Below are 24,254 nucleotides of genomic sequence, written 5' to 3'. Positions count from 1 at the left end.
CATTGCCTTGAACCAGTGATCTTGAATTTTAAGAAAAAGTTTCACATTATCGACAGAGATTGTTAAAATTGCATTTGGAAATTGTTCTCTAATGATGATAAACATTGTGTACAGGTTTTTAAAAATATCTCCAACTTTAATATTAACAAAATTAAGTCTTGCCAAATGTTTCTTTTGCCAGAAGCAATAATTCTGAGAGCCCAAACTAAAAACCTGGTAAAAGGAAAAATATCTGGGACTCAACATATGTCCCCAAGTTTGTCTTTAAAAGAGAAAAAAATGTACATGGAACTTTTTAAAAGTTCTTTTAACAAGCAATTTTGAGAACTTATTTTAAAAATAGATGTTGATGTATTAAAACAGATATTTCAGCACAGTTCCAAAAGTCTTTATAAATAGAGTGATTTGGAGGGATGATCCTGGATCAGAAGTGCTTTTCCTTGTGTATGTACTTTATGTGTGCATGCCTCAACTCAATTGTCATAATGGTCTCCATAATCTCCTCCTGAGTAGCGGTCATAGCCACCCTGACTTCTGCCACTATTGTCTCGGGATCATCCATATCCATATCCACATCCTCCAGGTCAACTCTCATACCAGCCACTCCCATAGTCTTGGTTCCCACCAATTCTATCTCGACCAAGTCCATTGACCCCAAAGGCAACCCCTCCGGTGTCTGACCAGACTTGCCTGCATGTTCCACACAGATCTGATGATGATCCAGGGACACTCCATTCTTGACTTTCATGGCATCTGAGGCATGTTCTGGGTTGGTGAAGTTAATGAAACAAAAACCCCAAGGTCGCTGAGTCTCCCGGCCCTTGAAAGCAACCACCTCAGAAATAGGCCCAAAGTTGCTGAAGTGATCTTCTAACATCTGCTCATCAGTATTGAAGTTGAGCCCTCCCACCAAGAGGTTCTCTTCTTCAGAAGACTTGGCAGTGAATTTAAATCCTAGAAATTAAAAAGTAGACAGACAAGAGGCTCTGAAGAGCAGGGAGAATAGGGTGGCTGCTGCATGGGAAGAATCCAGAAATAGTTTTAAATTGAACAATCAAATGCAATGAACTGAACACAAAAAATAATTCATCCTGGCCTGGGATGTTATATGCACTGTTAAGACAAGAAGAAGAGATAAGGCAAAAGCAGAGGTGAGAGAAATCACTGAATAAAACACATTGGTTGAGACAGAACTGGAGGCCCTGGTGAGACAGAACAGGGTAGAAGAAGAGACTGTAACTGCAGTCCATGGCCGCAAGGTTGGACCTGGTTCATTTTTTCCAACAAGTTCAAAAGAGTTAGCAATGACCTGGGGGAAGAACATTATTCATAGAAAATTTTATAATGTAATTGGATGAATCAATTCCCACCGTATCCCACATCAATCTGTATTCCAAGTTGATTCTGTTCAAGGTTCTTCTGTCTTCTAAGCACTGAAAGTTGGACATCTTTAATGACATTTTCATTTATTTTTGTGTTCACAACATTGCACACTTAAGTTGTTAACCTATTTGTATCAGAAGCTGTAGTTATTGCTTTGTTGCATCTTTCACTTCTCTTTTTAAATAAGTTTTCTTTTCAATTTGTTTGTCACAATTAGTTTTACATGGCAGTAGAATGCACTTTGATACAAAATATGTAATGGGGTATAATTTCTCATTCTTCTGGTAATACATGATGTAGAATCTCTCCAGTTGTATAGTTATATATGCACACAAGGTAATAATGTCTTTTTAATTCTACTATCATTCCTGTCCCCAAACTCTCCCCTCCCTTCAGTCCCCTCTACCTAATCTAAAGTAACCCTATTCTTTCCTAGTTCCCCTCATTGTGAATTAACATCAGTGTAACAGAAAAAAATTTAGCTGTTGTGTTTATGAAATTGGTTTATTTCAATTATTATGATATTCTCCAGCCGACCCATTCACTGGAAAATGCCATGATTTCATTCTACTTTAAGTGTGATGAATATTTCATTATATATATATATATATAATGAAATGCATATATATATAATGATACATATATATATCATTATTTATATATATCATTATATATATCATTATTTATATATATATACATATCACTATTATATGTATAATAATGATATATGTATCATTATTATATCATATATATATTTTATATATATATATATATATATATATATATATATATCCCATTGATCCATTCAACTCTCAGAAGGCACATAGTTAGGTTCACAGTTTAGCTGTTGTGAATTGAGCTGCTATGAACATTGATGTGGCTGTGTCACTGCAATATACTTATTTGAAGTCCTTTGGGTATAAATTGAACAGTTGGAGAACTGAATCAAATGGTGTTTCCATTTCAAGTTTACTGAGGAATCTCCATACTGCTTTCCATAATGGTTGCAGCAATTTGCATTCCCACCAGCAATGTATGACTTTACTTTTTTCCTTACATCAATACAGTTATTGATTTTTGTATTCTTGATAATAGCCATTCTGACTGGGGTGAGATGAAATCTTTGAGCAGTTTTGATTTCTAATAATATAATTGCTGAAGATGTTGACAACGATGTCAAAAACATTAACTGGAGAAAGGATATCCTATTCAGTAATTGGCACTGGGAAAAATGGAAATCCACATGTAGCAAAATGAATTTAAACCCTTATCTCTCACCCTGTACAAAACTCAACTCAATGTGGAACACAGACTTAGGCACTGGACCAGAGACCCTACACCCAATAGGAGAAAAAAAATAGGCCCAAATCTTCACCATGTTGACTTAGTATATGATTTCCTTCACAAGGTTCCTAAAGTACAAGAAGTAAAATCAGGAATCAATACATAAAATGGATTTAAATAAAAAGTTTCTTCTAATCAAATGAAACACTCAATAAAACTAAGAGAGAGTCTTCTTAATGGGAGAAAAACTTCATCACAAGCACCTCAGATAGAGCATTAATCTCCAGGCTATAAAAAGATTCAAAAAAATTAATACCAGAAAAACAAATAACCCAATCAATAAATGGGTTAAGAAACCGAACAGAAGAAAAAAAGACACTTCACAAAAGAATACATTTTATTTGGAATAATTCTGTTTTTTTCTTTGCCCTACTTTATCAAAATTTCTTTACCAAATATAAAATTTTATGCTGCCTTCTGTATCTTTCAGATATAAAATTTATTTATTAGGTTATTTTGTTATAAATTTGTTTAGTATCTATAATTTTCAGAGTTCCAAATATCCCAAATTCTTTTATAATAATATTGACTTATTATCCCATCTTGGATTTCTTCTATTATTTTATCTGTTCTTTTTAGTTATCCATGTGGAGTTCTTCTTTATTAAATCTGCCTGAAATTTATAGCATAAAACATTTTTGCAATTGCCATTTTATTCACTTTAGAAAAGTTTATTTTTGGCTGCATCTATTTCTTGCCTCTCTGATATTTGACATGACTCTTTTTGAGTAGAGGATCTGACACGTGACACGGTTCTGTTGCAATAGAGGACACAACACTTGACATGGTTCTGTTGATCATCCTCCCTCTTGGGGGTCATAGGCATGGCATGTCTCAATGTATGATCGCCCACCGCCCGAAGGCGGTGGGCAATCACAACGCGTACACTTTTCTTGAGCACAGGAACCAAAAGGGCTTTATTCCACAAATCTCCGACTTATATTGAGAACATCAGCCTATCAAAGAGTAGACTACCAGGAAAGTCAGCCTATCAAGGAACAGTCTCCAGGCAGATACCAGGATTGCCTCATGTACAACAGCCAACCAGAGTTACTTCCTAAAACTTGTTTATGAGTGCAGCTATGTCTGGCAAGCTGCCAGGCACCATCTTAGAGATCAGGCCACGGTGTGGCTCTGGGGCCCTCAGAGCCCGCCCCTGACATCTCCCCCTTATTCTTTAAATAAAGAAAAGATGACTTGGGACCATGCCTGTCTTAGGTTGTCCATGGCAAATTACATCCTTACCCGTCATTGGAATTCTGACCTCCAGGCGTCAGAACCCTGTCTTAGGTTGGTATGCATTTCCACGGATCTTACCCATCTTTGACTACTGTTCCAGCATGCTTAGCCATACTTGGGGGGATGTACCTGTCTCAATGACTGACAAAGTCTGTACTATAGCCCGTTGATGACATCGGGCATCTTGGCGAGCTCTGATTTGGCTGCGTATAACATAGGCTATCCCTAAGCAGATAATAATCAGAACAGCTACTGTTCCAGCCCACTGTTTTGTCAATCCCAGGGCTTTAGATAACAAAGAGAACATCTCAGATACCGATGTAACTGAACCCTGGTGGCATTGACTCTGAGTATCAAACATAGATGACCAATTTTTAGATAACATAACCACAGAGCTAAGGTTATTATAAGCAATAGGGGTGACACACACTGCTCTTAAAGGATAAACACATCCCAGTCCCAAAAGTTCTTGCAAGATATCCACTTGTTCTTTAGTAAGTCCACTCTTTGATTTACAAGGAGTATGCCTGCTGTTAGATGTTGTTTTAGGGTCTCTTTAGTCTGTAAGGCTGTAGCTGTATTTTTGGCCAAGTGATTGACTGCTGTTGCTGTAGGTATGGCAGTTGCTAGTGCTGCTGTTGCAGAAACCACTATTGCAGTGACCATAGCCACTGTGATGCCAAATTCTGTTTCTTGATAGTAACTGGCAATTCTGCATCTGTAACAGAGACTGGGACTGGTAGGAAGGTAGGAACACACATTAAGACTGCCAGCGGGAACCTAGAAGCATTCCAGCATTGAGAGATACATAGTTGAACTGTTCCTCCTAAGAGACTAAAAAGAGGTTGTAAGTTAATTCAAGGGGGGCTACGAGCATCAGAAGTATGTTGGTCTGAGTTACTTATTGGTAGCATTGGCACTGGTTGAGTTAGTCACTCAGGAACCCAGATAGGCGATGTTTTGTCCTGTGGAAACACACAAACTGAGCCACAGCTCCAGTAAAGCACTGGGTCTGGGCCATTCCATTGTCCTGTAAGAACATCCTTCCATTTTACCGTCACTCTATCATGTTGTTTATGATTACCATGTCTCTCAGTGGCAGAGTGACCCTCATTATCCAGAGTTAAAAATTTAAAATAAAGAGGCAAAGAGAAAGTTTATCTTTAGGGGACCTGAAGGTCTCCCCTATTCCCCCTTTTTTGTTTATAAAGAGTCCTTGTGGGTTATACAATACTCTAACAGTTGCTTAACCATAATTGTATAAACCCCTATTTTTAAGACTAATTGTTCTAAAGAATAAAACTTAATAGACACAAAGTTAAGAGTAAATTAGTGTTTCTAAGAAATCCTTGTTATTTTACCATGACATTTTACCATATAGATTAAACTTTGGTTTATATTAGAACATTAGTATTTCACCTTAGGAAAAACCTTAAATAGCTTTAAATGTTTCACATACATACAACCAACTTAGTTACATGCAAACTTGTTGAAACTTGCCCTTTACTTATGTAGACTTTCTTAGCACTTACTTAGACCCTCATTTATTTCATCACACAAACACTTTCTTACCCAGAATCATTTCCTTTTCCCTTTTACTAAATATATTTCCATACCCAGAACCTTTATTTTCTCTTTCCTGTTGACCCCTTTTTGTTCACATTCTGAAACAACTCTTATGAAATTTCTAAATTTAAAAAAATTACTCTATTTTAATAAGATTAAATATTTCATTATTTTTAGTACTCTCATTGAAACAGTTGAAACTTTTAGAACCCTTTGTGTATAGAATTATACCTATTAGGACATAACTCTTAGTAACCTTGTTTTTAGTTTAGTGATGACACAAAACAATTTTCTCTACAAACACATTTGAGTAATCCCATACATGTTAACTCTAATTCACTTATTCTGCAAAAACCAAGAAATCAGACAAATATCCTGAACAGTGTTTGCTGTCCTTTTCTTGTTGGAGGAAAGTCCTAGAAAAATTGATGTTAGACATTTTATAAACATCAACATTATATTAGTTTGACCACCTAGAGACCTGCAAGTTATTTTCAAGACATTTTACTTCTATTAGTTTACCCAATTTAAATTGAACCTCTTTAAATCACGTGAATTAAAAATATTTGGATCCATTTTTAAATTTTAATTTTAGGAGCACTCAATTTTGATACAGACAAAACATGACATTAGACAGCACGACATACAGATAACACAAAATCAAAGGCCTTGAAACTTTATAGGTGAATCTCCATTGCAATGTAACAGATGTTCAAAACTCTAGTTGAATAATAAAAAAAAATAGAACTGATCAAAAAGTCATGAGCTCAAAAAAAATATAGAATCCTGGGAAAATGTTACGGCTGTTAATTACTTTAGTAAAGCACCATAAAATTTACTTTTGCTGGAGTTCAGTTAAGACTTTTACTCTCTTTTTTTTGGGGGGGGGGTTGAGACCTGTCTCCTACTGAGCCTTCAGGCTTTCTCTATTTACATTTCAATGTAAGCCTTGACTGAGATTTGGATCTGAAAGGAGCTAAAATTTTCCAGCAGAAACTTGATGCCTAGGGCATTTTAACCCTTAATCCTGGTTAGTAATCAATTCAGGTTTGGAAGCAGAAAATTATGAAACAATTATCTCCCAATACTTGTGGGGCCTGGGGCTACTATATCATACTCCTTACTAGGACATGCCACTGATGGTTGGGCTGGTTAATCCCTACCCAACGGTGTACGTGGGACCTCATGGCAGGAGGACTAGGTGGGCTGGACCGGGGAATGGAAGTAGAAACAGCTGAGTCAAGGTTGGAGGAGGAGGAGGGATTAAGAGGGGGAGAAGAAGGAGGCATTTGCAGGAAGAGCAGAGAAGCGCAAGAAAGAAGAGACTTGAAGATAAGGAATCCCTTTCCATCTGCCCACTCGCTCACACATGCTGTGTGCCAATATCTTTGGTAGCCACAATCCACCTTCCCATGGAACCATCTTTCATCCCTGCACAGGCCAATTTGTTATTGGTAGTCATTCCTTCCCAAACTAACATTTTAACATTTACCGGGAAGGCCCTACAGGGAGGGGAGAGGTTAGAGTCTGTGCGTTCTTGCCCAGTATCACAAAATGGCCACCAGGAAGATTTCCCACCACCCAGAAGGAGGAGGGTGAGGGCTTTCATTGGAGTCTGATGTGGCCCCAGAATACAAGATGGCAGCAATGATCCTCCCCGGGGTGGTAGTGGGCCCTCCCTATGTGTAGAGGCTGGCTGCCCTCGTGGTTCCTCAACCTTGGGAGGAGCGGTTTGTGATGGATTGGGCTCCTCATTAAAGGTCTCCCAATGTTGTTTACTATGTGGTTCTGGAAGGAGATGCAAGGGAGGAGCTGGCGGTTCTCTTTGGGGAGAAACTTGGAGCCCCCTTTGGGAGGTCCTGGAGAGAAGCAGGCCTTAAGGGCGGATAACGTAGGGCAGACTCCTAATGGGGGACCCTCACCTAAACTGATTTCCCTCTTAAAGGTGTCCCAGGCTTTTTCTGCCTGTGTATCAGACCACTCAAGGCTGCTACTCTTCAGCATGAGTCTTAGAGCTGAGAGCGCAGGGTCACCATGTGTGGTGTGTGTTTGCCCCATCTTTTCTTTAGTAGATCCTGTAATAGCAAGATTTTTTGTTTTACATAGTAAATCCTCCTCTTCATCTGAACTATCCTCACACCCAGTTTCATTTTCCTTGTCTGTCTCTGATCTTATTGATGCCCTTTCTGATAATTTAGACCTTTCCTCTTTTATTTCCTCCAAAACCTCTTCCCTTTGTTTTATGGCCTCTCTGCATTTGGTTCAGGCTGTTTTAGTTTCAAGAGGAATTCCATTGGCCCGGAGCAAATCCTTAAAGGGAACTTCCATGCACATTTGTGACATTTCAGTGCCCATTTTTCTCTATTAAACTAACAAAATGCAAAGCACTTTAACTAGCAAAACAAAAGAGAAAGCACTTACAAACACTCAATCTCCATCGCTTATCCCGCGAACTTTAACTCGTCACTTTTCCCACAAACTTTAACTCGTTCGTTCCCGTGAACTTTAACTCCGTTGCTTATCCAGCGAACTTTAACTCGTCACTTATCCAGCAAACTTTAACTCTTGGCTTATCGAGCAAACTTTAACTCGTCGCTTACCCTGCAAACTTTAACTCGTCGCTTATCCAGCGAACTTTAACCTGGCCAGACTGTACTTTACTTTCCCTGTATTTACCTGATCAGTTTCTTCTTTATAACTCGAGGTCCCGGGTTTCGGCACAACTTATGATCGTCCACCGCCCGCAGTTGGTGGGCAATCACAACGCGTATGCTCTTCTTAATCACAGGAACGAAAAAAGGGCTTTATTCCACAAGTCTCTGACTTATATTGAGAACATCAGCCTATCAGAGAGTAGACTACCAGGAAAGTCAGCCTATCAAGGAACAGTCTCCAGGCAGATACCAGGATTGCCTCATGTACAACAGCCAACCAGAGTTACTTCCTAAAACTTGTTTATGAGTGCAGCTATGTCTGGCAAGCTGCCAGGCACCATCTTAGAGATCAGGCCACGGTGCAGCTCTGGGGCCCTCAGAGCCTGCCCCTGACATCAATGTGTACTTGCTTTTTAATATTAATAATCAATATATCATTCGAAATTTATTGGAAAAACATTGGGAAGATTTTATTGTATTGGGACACAAAGTAGTGCACAATGAAAATTTAGCAGTAATACATAGATAAAATATATGAAAATAAAAATTGTAACTGTGCTTGAGTTTAAAGGTGCCTGTGATTGCTTTAGTGTAATAATAGATGGATAAAGAGGCATTACTCTGAGCTTGGATGCGGTGTTTACCCTTTGTTGCTTTCCTACTTTTAAAAGTTGATTCTAGAAATATATTACATAATAAAATAATTAGGTTATTTATAAATATAATTTGTGCTTTTCCTATGTTTAGTCTAATTCTTTGAGAATCAGAAAAAGACTGTAGTCTGCAATTAAATGAAATAGAATAGACTAAATATTAAGTATAAGTTGAATTCTTTGCCCTTTAAAATGGTAAAAACTTTTCACTTTAAACACTGGAGTACATGTTGGGGGTCATTTTTCAGAAAATCTAGTGACATGATTGCTCTGAAGGTTGAAGGCTGTCAGATCATGGTGCTCTCAGTTTAGCTGGGATACAAGGTTGTTTTAGTTTATCGGGGAGACAAGGTTGTTTTAATCTAACTGGGAAATAAAGTTGTTTTGGTCTGGGCTGTGATACAGAGAGAATGTGTACTTTGTGAAGAAATATAGATTGTACTTTTGAAGGTTTTTATTATTTTAAACTTACCATAAAATGATATAATCATTACCAAAGAAAAATATCTATAAAAAGGCTAGCAGACAAAATAAAGGCAGATTCAGCCTCAGGACACTTAGTGTCTCTGTGTGCTGTTTCTCCACCATGCCAAAACCTGCCATCCACCTAGGACCCCCAAACCCTGCTAGGGCTGGCCCCTGGCATCTTTTTAAGTGATTTTTTTATAATGCTTTGTCTTATTCATTACATTTATGTTATTTCTGTCCTTTAATTCCAACCTTTTCTTAATTTCACGTTTCCACTGTCATATTACACATTACTATATTTTAGTATAGGTGAATTCACTCTAACTCTATGGTTTTATTTTTGTCTAGCAGGATGAAGAAAGAACCCAGTGTTCTTACAATCTTTCTCCAACTGCAACTCTCCTAATTAATGGAATCTATATAATGTGACTTTGCATGACAAAAGAGACTTTACAGATAAGATGAAGTCAAGAAGTCTGAATGGGAAGATTTTCCTGGATCATCAGTGCAGTTAAGGTGAGCACACTGTCTTCTGTGAGAGTCAGATAAGAGAGTACTCAGGGTGTACCTGTGACCATGGAAGCAGTTGTAGGGATGATGCCTGTTGAAGATGAAGAAAATGAACAAGAGCTAAGGATTTCAGGCAGCTATGAAACTTGTGTGTGAGTGAGGAAATGTCCTCAAATTGAACCTAGTGACAGGAGCAGCCATGGTGGCATATTGATTTTATGCCTCAATGCTCTTAGTGGATTTTTATCTCAAGAACTAGAACAAAAAGAATACAATTATTTTAAGTGATGTAATTTGGTGACTTTTTATGGCAACAGTAGGAACAGAATACATGAAGAATAACCTTACCCATGGATCTAGGCCTATGTGATACATTTATTCTGAGGTACATTATAATTTTTGTCATGTTAAAATTGATAGATTATTGGGTTATTAATACTCAATATAAGTATTGACTATTAGAGTGTTCATTAAACTCTTGCAAGTATTTCATTGAGTCATATTTTCTTTTTGATCCCTGATCACTGGTACTCTCCTGCTACTCCTCCACATGGCATACTTTGCTCAGCTTGAGCTCTGCTTTTGGAAGTGAATTAAACAACCATCACCCACCAAAATTTGTCTATTAATTATTTTCAGATAGAGCCTTAAAGTTCATGATCAAAATAGAAAATGAAATGCTAGGAACACCATTCTTGTAAATGTCCTTTATAAAGTGAGATTATAAAGTAGTAGGTTATTTGAATGTCTACTTTTATGAAATATAGCCTCATTCATAATGTGTCAATATGGCACATAAATCAATATTTCAGTTCATGAAGATTTCTCATGAGATTGTATCCAGGTAATCATTTTGTATAGTTTTGACCTCCCATTTTTACCAATTTACCAATTTTGACCTCCCATTTTTACCAAATATATGCAAGATAGTAACTGTGTTGTATTTTTACATTTTAAACTAGCTTAAAATGTGGAAATGTTATTGATAAATGTGCCTTCTATTCAGTGGTCATGGTACATAAGACAGCATCCAGAGTAATAAGCCTATATAGGTATAAAGAACAAAGGAGGCTAAACTATGATAATTATTAAGAGTAATGGTGCTGGGCATGGTTGAATGCACCTGTAATCTCAGCATTCAGGAGTCTGAGGCAGGAATATTGCAAGTTCAAAGCCAGCATCTGCAATTTAGCAAGATCCTAAGCAACTTAGCAAGATCCTGCTCAAAAAAATGAAAATGGTGGAGGTGGTGGCTCAGAGGTTAAGCATCCCTGGGTTCCATTCCTTGTACCAAAACTAAAGAAAAATAATCATAAAAACATATGGACCCTCAAAGACAAAGTGCATTACAAAGTGGGTGGGAGTAAAAAGACTTTATTGGAGCTCAAAGTCTGTATAGAATCTACATGTTTTTCAAAGTCAAATTGGGCTAATGAATAGAATCAAGTTGTGTGAAAAGTATGGGCTTGATGAGAACAGCAATTCTTAGAAAGCTCAGGTATGGTTAATGTGCCAATGTGGAAATTGTGAGGAAGAGTGACAGGAGAGGTATTCTGGCTATGGAGTTGCATGAGACTATTGTCAGAAGTAGGGACATTTAATAACTGTTAGGTGTTTATGGATAAATGAGAGGCCCTCAGACCCATACCCACTTTCCAACATGCATCTCATGTAGGTTTCTGTATGCTGTCAATGTTACTTATGATATATAATCTTTACTTTTTATATGAGACAAGTATGGTGTTGAGTCTGACCCTCTGTGATAGAGCTGTATACTCATCATTGGGGAGATTGACTAATGCAGTGTTCATAGATACACAGAAGGATTTTCTTTGTTTAAGTCATATCATCTCTAATTTTACTATCAATTGCAAGAATGAAAATTCAAGTTAATGATAAAATATACTCAATGTATTCTGTAAAAAGAAATCATCTCAGATGATGGACTTTAGCAATGCTGCAGTACCATGAAGATTGACTGGGTCCTTGGACTGTGATGTCATCAATTGTTCATAATACTTACTGAGGCCTTAGTGATAGCTGGCCTCATAAATCCTAATGTTATCCTGAGAACTGCTCATGACAGTTATCTAGTGAACAGATAGCCTTACTCCATTTTGTATTTTGTTTCTTCAGGTAGAAATTTTATTCTTGCTCATCGACTAACTTTTGGAGAGTTAAACTTCTGAGAGAAAGTTACTTGATCTGAGTAACCATCTAAAGAGTTACACCATGAGAGAAAAGCAAAATAGGAAGCATTGGAATAATACATTCACCCCTCAGTTTACAAAGATGTCAATGGTATGTGTTGGCATATTCTCTAGGTTTAGATAACCATCAACTGCTCTTCAAACAGAAAGAAAGTAGGGTTTCTAATTATTTGAAAATGAGGAGAGGTGAGAGGATTTTTAAAAAGCAAGTGACTGAAGTAGAAAAGAAGGGAAAATGTTTTTGTTTTCCTCTACTTCCCGAGGTCTCCTTGAGGGCTCAAGTTTTCTGAGAGTTAAGAAAATAATCAGATGATTCAATTTTGTTTCTGTGACTTTGTATTCAAGCTACCTACCTTAACTAAGTATCTACCAATTTCCCCTTGTTATACTTATATCTAATTAAATTGGGGAAATGACTATTATTAATTTTGTAATATTAACTATTTGCATTGATCGGAATTAGAAAAAGAAATATTATCTGCATATCCAATTATATTAAGACAGGTTTTACTGTCAATATAAGCTAAAAAGAACCAATATAACTTTTTAGAAAATGAAGCTGAAATTGAATCCTAGAAATGAGAAAAATATTGAAAAATATTAAATACTTTAAAACTGTTAAGGGATGCATATGAAATCACACAGAAGTTATGTACTCAGGAATTTAAAAAATGCCTTATTTCAAACTCAAAGATATAAACCTGGGTATCCTTTGTAAACTATAAAGAGAAAAAGATGCACACACACACACACATGCACACACAGACTTATTTTATTTTTTTTGTGGTGCTGGGGATTGAACCCAGGGCCTTGTGCTTGCCAGGGAAGCACTCTACCAACTGAGCTATATCCCCAGCCAGACACATACTTTTTAACAGTGTAAATTGAGATAAGATTTGGCTCTTTATGAGAAATGAGATAGTGGTTGTAAATATATAGATTAACTGTAAACAAATTGCTCCCATGGAATAGAATATTATTACATGATGGTAAGAGATGAATAGGAGCCAAACACAACATTTTAAATTGTGGTTAATACCTCAGAGGACAATCTAATACTTCCAAAAAATTTCTAAGTATAACCTGATATTTTTAATAATGTTTGCATCTTTCATGTTTCCTAATGGTCACATGAAGAGACCTGGATAGGCATGTTTTCTTCAGGCACCTTCAATAAAATCCATGCATATTCAATATCTTACTGAGTATAAACTGAGACATGTCAAACACTTTTACCTCTTTATATTTATGTGAATACATAAAAATCAAACACATCAATAGGTTAGGGGAAGATACATATTTACGTTGGCCTTAATTATCCATTTATTCCATACCAAGTGAGATTATTTGCCTCTCAAAACAAATTTACATCCTGACATCATAGAAGTAGCCCAGGTAATAACAACTTCCTGAGGAATTTCTTTCTTAGATTTAGAACACTGGTGCAGGCAGAAAAATGGTAAGTCTCCTCCATGGTATAATTCACAATTCATAGATCATGATGAAAGAAAACTTTGTCATCTTGAGCATAGAGCTTTCTAGGTAACTTTGGCTTACCAATATCCCAGAAAACAAAAAGGAAAGAGCATGGACAAGTGTGGAGTTTTGTGTGGCTGTGCCTGGCAGTGGCATTTTTCACTTTAAATCATTTTTAATTATAGAATGTTTAACAAATGATCAGAACTACCTATGAGGAATTTTGATAAATATAACACACTAGTATGACCAGGTGGAAGGGATATAGCTTACAGTCTCTACTCCATAAACGTATTACACATTGTGCAAATACAGTCATCCAGATCATGCATGGACACAATAAATATTGTACTACACTTAAAAAATTTAGTGGTAGAAACCAGAATGGAAATATTGTGTTTATTGCAATAGTCACAGGATAGACTCTTACTATGTGATTAAGGATAGATCAATACACATGAACTTCAAACAAGAACCCCATTCTTACTTGTATTTATTTTCTTCAGCAAGGTAAATTTATGCAAAGCTGTTTTGGAGGATGTAAAAGAGGTGAACTAAAGGGAAAAGTGTATTACCTAATACACATATGACCAACTATGATCAATATGCCAGCAGAAGTCAGCAGAGATCATGTTGAACTGTCAGAAGAATGTGAAATTACTAACAGTTTACAACAGGCACATACTGGTAAAGCCAGAATTGGGAACAGGCCATTAATGTAGAAATAGTGGTGACATAAGTTCATACATATTTAATGATTTTGAAAAACAAAATTTTGCCAAATATTGGATTTCAGGTAGTGTATCTCTAGGATGTGAGATGGAGAGAATAAAAATGTGAAAATGCAGGAAACATTAGAAAAGTTCTTAACTAAGATTGGTAATTTTACAGGGTGATGAGGGCAGAATCTAGGTGAAAGAGCAGAGTATTTAAACATACCAACTTCTTGTTCAAATGAGGGGTAATTGTACAGGACAAAATAAATATTTTTGGTGTGGGGTTGGCACATAAAGTTCAGAAAAAATTTGATGTGAAAAAATAAATGAACTCCTTCTACAACACCATGATATCTGTTCTGCTTTCTTGGAACTTCAATTTTATACATGTACTATCCATATCCTGTGTACTCTTTGGAGGACAAAGCATCAGTTCTAGAGGAAAACTGTTTATTCTCTGATTCAGGTAATTTATCCTGTGACTCCTTTCTCTATATATACAGTCTCTCTCTCTCTCTCTCTCTCTCTCTCTCTCTCTCTCTCTCTCTCTCTCATCAGAAATGTGAATAGAAGAGAAATGTCTAAGTATAACAGGAGAGTAGTAATCTGAACATACCTGAAGAAATTTAGCTGAGCATCTCTACTCAGTCTCTGAAAGAAAGATATACTTTGGGCCCAGTCCTAATTTTCAACTTTTCTCTCCTTTGTTGAGATTCTGAATTTCAGTTTCTGTGCCATCAACAGAATTTCATCAAAAATATCTTTTCATTGTGGCAGGAAGGGAAGAAATTCTGTGTTTATGTTCTGTGAATAAAATCATCATATGGGAGGGAAGAATAGGTGAATTAATAAGAAAAGTCTCCTCAAATTGTATTGAAAGTCAGAACTAAAAGCAAAAAACAAGAAAAATTAAACCATGTCTAGTAATAATCCAGTAATGCCTCTTGTGTAAGAATTTGGAAAAACTGATAAAGGACATTTAACAATACTTTGAACAATCCTATAGACCATAACTTGTCAAACATGAGTTAACAGCAGGGCATGGTGGCACATGCCTGTAATCCCAGCAGTTTGAAAGTCTGAGATAGGAGGACTATGAGTTCAAAACCAGCCTCCTCGAAAGTGAGGTGCTAAGCAACTCAATGAGACCTGGTTTCTAAATAAAATAAAACATAGGGCTGGAGATGTGGCTTACTGGCTGAGCACCTCTGAATTTAATCACTGGTACACACACACAAGCACACAAAAATCACATGAGTTAGCAATATAAAATTGCATAGCATGTAACTAAAAGGTAGATCATTCAAATACAAAAAATATAAGGTGTAGCACAATATGTTATTCTACCATTTTGAAGGGGTATCAAAAATATATGATTAAATATTCTGAGGATATAAAACATAGTCAAAATACTATTCAAAAATACTGAAAAGCTAATTGGTGGTTTCAAAACTGAGTAAGATCATCCTAAAAGTTATTTGTCACTTATGAATGAATGAAAACACCCCATAATTCCTTGCATGTTTGGTCTGTGGTCTCAAATTATGCAGTAACTAGAATATCAGAGATGAAAAGATTCTGCCTTTCAATTGCCATTTTATAAAACTTTGCATTCAAAGATCTTCCAAATCCTTCCAAAAATAAAGTCAAAAAGAAAATGAGAAAAACCTTTAATGATTTTGTTGTGTATTTGAAATCTGTGACACAGGTATATTTTATTCAATGTTTTCCAAAATATACAAGTAAAACAACTCAGAATGTGCTCTTATATTAGACATTTTCCATGATATTCTCTGAGTTTGATGATTAGAAAGGGCAAGTTTTGAATCCTGTGTAGATGAGGGACATTGAGAATGATCACCACAGACCAGACAAAGCTGTGAGTAAGTAGGTACCCCAAAGGGGAACTCTGACTACTGTTGGAGGTGCATTCTAGAGTCACTGTTAGAGATTCCAATGGAATCTCCTACTCAAACTTAGAACTCTCCACTTCTCGCAAGGCTCTGATCCTGCAGATTTCTGGCAACAAATGCCATGGAGTAGATATATATGGAAGATTGCAAAAGTGTTTCTAGTTATGTAGATATTTAGTACACAAAGAGATCTCCTCATTACTCACAAGCCTTGAACAATTTACAGTGCTCCTATAGTTAACTTTCTGATTAGAAGGCCCTATATAATACACTTGCAGCACGAGTTCTGGGTCACTCTTCCTCCACTAGAGTGCAGTGGCCCAGTTGACCCCAGTTTTACATGGGAATGTCTCTGTGGTTTCTTTTTCTCTGTATTTTTCACCACAACCCATTCCCCCTACTTGAGTTTTGGTTGATGATGTGCAGTTCATACCAGGTTGTTGTGTGGAATCTAATAATTTTGTTTTTATCTGCAAACATTCTTTATGCATTCCCCTAATCAATCATGGACACAATGCATCACTTAGTTTAATTCTATTTCTTACTCTTTCAGCATAAAGCCTCATGATGATGATGTGGCACTACTTTCTTTGATTTACTACCTCAACTTATAAATACAGGTGCAATTACATTGTCAGCAATAGTTTATATCAACTTTTGTATATTGTCTAAAAAACAATGCCTGACTCAGGCTCATTAAGGCAAAAGAAGCATTATTGAAGGTTTAGTGAAGATATTCAGAGAATTAAAGTAATAGTTATAACTCTCAGAAATTTCAAAAAATAAGAATTGAGGCAAGACCACCAAAAGAAGTTTGTAAACTTCACTTAAAATTGCAAAAATTAGGCAGGAAACACCTATCACTTACTTTTTAATATTCCAATATTTTAAAATACTGGACACATATTATTCAACATTCATGCACAGATGTTTACTTCTAGCTAGGACAGAGAGTGAAGTACAGATCTCACTTGTCCAATTTGAGTGACTTGCCCACACATTGAGTGTTAATATATAGTCTTATTTGTGATAAAAATAACCTACTGTTCAGATGACAGCAAAAGTAACTGAAACTCACTTGCTGATTATAGGGACATTAAATTATATATTTTTGCTTCTCAATTTGAGTTCTACTTATCTCTCCTCAAGTCTGTATCTCCTATATTATAGACTAGACCATCAGGTTCTATGCTTCACCAAGCAACTCTGATACTATGCTTCACTTCATTCAAGCTCATTAATTGTGGTCAATTCCAAAGATAAATTTTATTTTTTGTCAGTAATTTGGTATCCATGAAAAGTGTCAAAAATAAAGAAATGAAAATTTAAGAAGTATTATTTCTGACAGGTCAAAGTTACATACACATAGAGGAAAATTCATATGGAAAAAAGTGATACATAACATATATAGGCATATAACTTTGACCATTATCACTATTTTAATTTTTAGGTTATTGTTTTTGTTCTTATGATTGCAGATGGTGAAGTAACAAACAAAAATTAAAATTTATATTTGGAACACACAATAAAACAGGTAGAATGATGGAAGGGCAAGCTGACCTGGAAGGTAACGTGAAAATCCCGTATTTTTAAGACCACAATAAATGGGATAGAGAATTGAGAAGTGAGAAGCAGATTAAATATTGCTATAAATACTCTGTCATTAGCACTTTCTTGCCCCCAAACTCCTGCCAACTTGTGGTCCATCTTCTATTTTGTGGCTCATAGCTCTAGGCAAAAAAAAAAAGGTTTCCCATATGATTAATGTTACTCACTTATACTGGTCACATCTCCACAATTCTGTTTTCCTCTCCAATTTTTTTTTCTTAATGAAACCATAAGTTATGGCAAAATTTTTCCTCTGTTTTGTCCTCTTTTTTTAATTTTCCTCTTCTTTTGGCTATTTATTCTGGCAAAGATGAGATGGAAAAAGTGTCAGATAGAAAAAAGTGGCAGCTATGACCTTCAATGACCCTATATTTCACCTGATCCTGTAGTGCCTTTATGCTGGGGATGATCCAGCCTTTACCTTGGTAGCTATTTTCCAGGCCTACCATTTATGCAGGGTACTGGTTCTGGGTACCAGAGGAGGCACCTCTGCTGATCTGTGAACCCCATTACTCCCCTCTTGTACTACACTACCCAAGCTCCTGTCACTGTCTGTTTGGAGTTCTTTTTATGTACACTTGGAGTAGGTTTACCTCCCAAGGGGTCATCAGAAAGATAATATTTTTGTTTCTTCTAGTTTCCAAGTGCCATCTTCTCATTTCCACAACAGTGCCAGTGGCTTTGGTGGGAGAGAAATGGAGGGACCATGGTTGAGACAGAACTGGAGTTTGTATTGTGGGGACAGAGGAGGTGACTATGGTGGAGACAGAGAAGGAGGATTGCAAAGGCTCATCCTAAAAGGAATTGCCGGATGTTTTGCTCCGGAGCATGGTGTTTTCTCTGCTGTGTTTTTCTGATAATATATTACTCATTTCAGTCTGAACGGATTGCTTAAGGGATGAAGGGAATACAACAAAAATTCTAGAAAATATTACCTACAATCTGAAAAACAATGGGTCTTTACCATTAACAAAATTAAAAATAATTTTGCAACCGTGCAATGAGTCTCTGAAAGCCTCTGGAGAAAATAGTTATAAATCTGCCTTTCTCTTCAACAGGCTGGTTAAATTTTAACAATGGTTTTGTTTATGTGTGGTGGTGAGGTAAGAGAATAAGGTTCCACAACATTCCTTCCTTCCTACAAAGAATATGTCACCCCTATAATATGTTGGCACACAATAACCATTGGGACCGCTGCCCTCCTGTAACCCTTAACTCAGCAATTTAGATATTAACCAGAGGAACCTAATAGAAATGGTCACATGGGATTATTTGTCTATGGCAGAGACCAAGGTGGCTATGAAGGAGAGCAAAGTCCAGGGGTATATGGAGGCTAAGGTAAAGACCAAGGTGGAGGCTACAGAGAAGTCAGGAGTGGTGCATGCTATGGAGGAGAACAAGTGGTTATGGAGGAGAATGAGGAGGCTGTGGAGGCAAAATGGGAGAAAGAACTGACTACAGAATTGATGAGCACAACTGATCTTACTGATGACTGTTTTGAATGTTTCTTTGTCTCTGACATGATCCATGGTGAAATTGCCAGAGTTTTTCTGCTGCTTTACTCCTGCCTTCTGGGGTAGTAAAATTAAGTGACATTTGGATTTTTATTTGGGTGAGAGGGCTGGGACAGTTTTTCTTTTAGAAATGTCCATTGAAAATTTCCTTTCTAGTTTCCATTTTCCTTCACAACCCTTGAAGCTAACTGCATTGTAAAATGTTGACAAAATTGAAAGTCTTTTGTAATACTGCAATAAAGTCTACTTATTTTTGTGAAAAAAAGAAAAGAAAATGGAGACTATACATTTAAGATGATAATATTTGTAAGGGTAGTTAGAGATAGGAGAGCATGAGACACGAGGTATTTCTCAATGGATTTTTCATTTTTATTAACTTTGAGAATTTATTATTTTGATTTCTGCACAGCACATGATAAATTAGTAATTTTTACTTCCACATATTTTAGATAATTTTATTTGAGAATTTTTCAAGATTCAAACTCCTAATTTTATAGAAAGAAGAAACTCACAAATATTTGAAAAAATGATCCAGAGAACTGACATGTAATTATTATCTACCATATATCCATCATATATGATAGATAATAAAATACCTGTCAGAAACAACTTAGAGAAGTAAAAGTTAATTTTGGCTCAATGGTTTGGATGTTTTAATCTTTGGTTGAATTGCTTGTGCTGGGTCTGCAGTGAGCATAATATTGTTTGAATATTGTGGCAGAGAAAGCTGCTCATGTCATGGTAGTCTAGCAACAAAGATGGAGAGGAGGAACAAGAATTGTTTCAGGTCATATCCCAATTTATATGTTTCCTCCACTCTTGCCCCACATGAGTAGTTAGCAAGCCTGTAGTCAGTTCATATCACCAGGCCTGTAAGTGGATTGATCTGTTCCTGAGGTACAGCCTTTAAAACATGAACTCCTTACCTCTGCATGTTGCTATAATGCCTAACACTTGAGTTTTGGGGGAAGTATTATAAAGCTAAACCATATTATAATTTGCATGTGAGGTGTTTCCCAATAGTTTATGTGTGAGACAAGGAAAGAAGGTCAGAAAAGAAAAGGTTCAGATGTGAAAGCCTTAAACCAATCAGGGAATTAATCCCCTTGTGGGATTAATTGAGAGATAACTAATATCAGGTAGGGTGTGGATGGAGAGATTGGGTAACTGGAGCTGTGCTTTCGGGGTATATATTTTTATTTATAGAGCATGGAATCTCTTTCTGCTTACTGATCAACATATGAGCTGCTACCTTCCTCCACTTTTTTACCATAGTGTTCTGCTTACCTTGAGCACTGAGGAATAGAGCTGACTGTCTACAAATTTTTCATCCTCCCAAGTTGTTCTTGTCAGGTATTTTAGTCACAGCAAACAAATAAAAAAAAAAAAAAAACTACCATATTGGCAATCTGATTGAATATATTTCTGTTATTTTTGGTGATTTTTGTTGATAATTACATAATTATGACCTAGTAATTTGTCATTTAAATATACCCTTATTTACTTATCAGGACACTTCTCCCTTTAAACATTGGAAAATTTGGCAAAGTGATACCCACTATTAAAGATACTAAAAAATGAAGTACTTAGTAAGAACATGCTGAAGTTATAAATGTTTTCACATGTTTTCAAGATTCTTATTATTTTATTTTGCTCTTACTGTTAAGTAGTAATTTTGTGTAGTAATTTTTGTATGGATGATATATATGAACTTGGAAATTCAGATGATCACTGTACCCACATCTGTAATTTCAATGGCTTGGGAACCTGAGGCAAGAGAATAGCAAGTTCAAATTCAGCCAAAGCCTTATCAAGGACCAAGGTCCTAAACAACTTAACAAGACTGTGTTCAAAATTTAAAACCAAAAATAGAATACAAAACAACAACAAACAATTCTGGGTATGTGGCTGACTGGTTAATAAAAAAAAAATCTTAATAATTTTAAAATATCCAAAATTATTTTAAAATTATGATACAGTTTTGCTCTTTAAATACAACTCTTCTCAACTTCAGGTAGCTAGAGTCATAGCCAGGGTCAAAGATAGGGTCAGGGCCGGGGATCAAAGGTAGGGTCAATGTCTGAGTCTAAGTCAAGGGCAAGACTAGGACTAAGGTACAGGGTAGGGTTAGGGTCAGAGTCATGGTCAGGACTTGGTATAGGGTTAAGGTTAGGGTTAGGGTCAGGTTCAGGGTCAGGTTTAGGGATTAGGATCAGTGTCACAGCTAGGGTTAAGGTTAGCGTTAGGGCCAGGGTCAGGTTTAGAGTAAAGTCAGGGTCAGAGCCATGGCTATGGCTAGGGTTAGGTTCAGGTCTAGGGTCAGGGTTAGGATTAGGGTTAAGGTTAGGTAAACATGTAATATAAGGATTTCATTAATTAAACATTTCTTCTGTTGATTGCAAATTCCCTGAGAGCTGACTTTGTGTCTGTTGTATTTCTATTTGCCATCTAGCAAAATCTCTCATTATTTTAGGAAACCAATAAGTATATTGTGAATAAATTCCTGGAAGAGGAAATAGCAGAGTGGAGATCTTTGATCTGCATGTGCTCTGTGAGTGGCACAATGCATTCATGAACAATTTAATAGATGGAAGGTACTGTCTACATATCATGTACTTTATGAAAAGGAGTAAAAGTGTCCTGTTGGGGTTAGGAAAATCACAGTTTGGAATTAGTTTTATAAAATGTGTCACTCTTTCAGTTACAGTGGATCTAAAATTAATCCAAACACATCAAATGGACTTTTTGATTTTAATCTAGCAAAAGGAATTGAGAAATATAAAGTTCATGGCTTCTAACTAGGTCTTTATTCTAGAAGACATAATATAAAAATTCTAAATGCCAGTAATCCTGAGGTTTATTTGTGAGAATTTTGTTTTAGGATTTTATAGAAGATCCTCTTCCACCAGAAAGGAAATGAGTTTGAGAACAAGACTCAAAGGACTGAAGAGTGAATGAACTTCTCTGTCCTACTCAGATTAATTTCAGAACTTTTGGCAGAAGATCAAAATAACTTACAGACAACATTTCCATTAATGTTCGAACCTTTTCCTTCACTATTATTTCACAACACATGTATAAGTTTTTCTTTCAAAATGACATATGCTTATGTTATATAAACAAGTGTTTCAGACTTGTTTAGATTTCAGTTTTTATATTATGATTAGAAAGTTAAGAAGTTGAATTTTCTCTATCCTGGTTCTCAGCCTTTTCAGAACACCAGCTTCTCTTATTGGGATAATAGTGACAATTGGAGAATTAATTGATATCAAGTACATAAAGCTTCCAACAAAGTGACTCTACTGCAGATGAGGGTAAGAGGGTGGAGTAAGCCATGTTTTTTTTTTTTTTTTTTTTTAGACCAGATGCAGGGGCTGAGTTAGGTATTTGTCTTGCTTGCTTGTTTTGGATAACTGCTCTTCAATTACTCCAAATGTAAATAAGAAAATACAATTTTAATTAAGAAATTAATTCTTTAAATAAGAAATACAATTAAGTAATATTTTTATAATAGAGTTATCAGTTTAGACTAATGTGTACATCAGCAAGTTAATGATCAGTATTATAGTATGCTCATTCATGTAATATAAAAGGGATGATTATTATATATATATTTATTGAAAAATTATTGTAGAACATACAATGATTTCCTTATAGTAATAGCTCTGTGGGTTGGGAATGGGAAGGTCAACTCCATTGTACTGCTGGAATATTATTGAACATGCATTACTTTTATAATAAAAAACAAAAGGAAAATTGAATGTCTTTAGCAGAAAACAGTATAGTGCAGGTTGTGAATGGAACTGAATTTCTGGAACTGAAATAAAACAATATCTGAAAACCTCACCAGAGAGGTCTGTTCTAGTTTTCTTGGGTTGCTACCACAGATCACTATAATCTGGGATGCTAAAAAACAGAAAGCTAATTTGTTGACAGTATTGCAGAACAGGACTTCCTAGTTAAGGTTTGGGTCAGCTATCCTTTATTTGAAAGCTCTAGGGAATTGTGCTCCTTTGCCTCAGGTTCTGGTGGTTGCTGGAAATATCTGGAATTCTTTGATTTTGGCACCACCTCCCCCTTTGTACCAACAGTCATCTCAGGGTCCTCTGTCATCCCAGGGTTCTCTACTATCCATGTCTATGTATAGAGTTCATCCTGTACTTAGGAGGAGAGTGGTGATTGATTTGCACCTCCATAATGCAGGGTAGGCACATCTTGACTGATTACATTTTAAAGATGGTATTTCCAAATATGGACAAATTCACCAGAAATGAGGTTTGGGGCTTGAACATGGGAAGGCATTCAACCCACAAATAGAGCTGAGCAGCAGATCTGAGCAGGCAGAAGAGTTGGTGAACCTGAAGATCCAGTCAGTTGAGAGGACACTGTCTGATGAGCGTAAAATAAAAAGGAATGAATGAACTGAGCTCAGAGAGCTGTGAGACAGTCCCCAGAATTTCAGCATGGGAATGGATTCCCAGTGAGATATGAAAGAAGGGGCAGAAAGAAGTGGTGAAGGATCAAGAGCTCAAACGTACTCAAATAAAAATAAAAAATAATGGAAATGTGAAAAGTTCAACAATCTCCAAATTGCATTAGCTCATTATAGGAATTATAAAAACAAAGAGAATCATGAGAGCACCAAAAGGAAACCATCATATATAAAGAAGAATTAAAAAGATTAACAGTAGTATGATCATCATGTGGGGAAATTGGAACATTCATAAAATGTTTACATAAATATAAGGAAGACTATATATTGCCAATTACTCTAAGGGTTAAAACATTACCCTATGTCCCAATGATTCATATACTTGAGGGAAATAAAATCCTGTGTTCATGTGTACATGGGTGTTCATCATGGCCCCTTTATAATAGTCAAGAAGTGGAAATAACCCAATTGTTCACCAACTCATTAATGAAAAATGACCCAGTGAATATTCTTACTCATAAAAAATCATGAAGTACTGACATAATGTCAAGAATTGGAAAATCAATAG

General features: G+C 36.2%; 1 pseudogene; it reads right to left on the bottom strand.

Moving 5' to 3' along the window:
• Nucleotides 1-473: 473 nt before the first annotated feature.
• LOC124973306 (RNA-binding protein 3-like) lies at nt 474-10,169 on the bottom strand (annotated as a pseudogene).
• Between the last annotated feature and the right edge of the window lie 14,085 nt (nt 10,170-24,254).

Source organism: Sciurus carolinensis, assembly GCF_902686445.1.
Source record: "Sciurus carolinensis chromosome 14 unlocalized genomic scaffold, mSciCar1.2 scaffold_123_arrow_ctg1, whole genome shotgun sequence".
NCBI classification, from domain to species: domain Eukaryota; kingdom Metazoa; phylum Chordata; class Mammalia; order Rodentia; family Sciuridae; genus Sciurus; species Sciurus carolinensis.
This window is presented reverse-complemented; position numbering and strand designations above follow the sequence as displayed.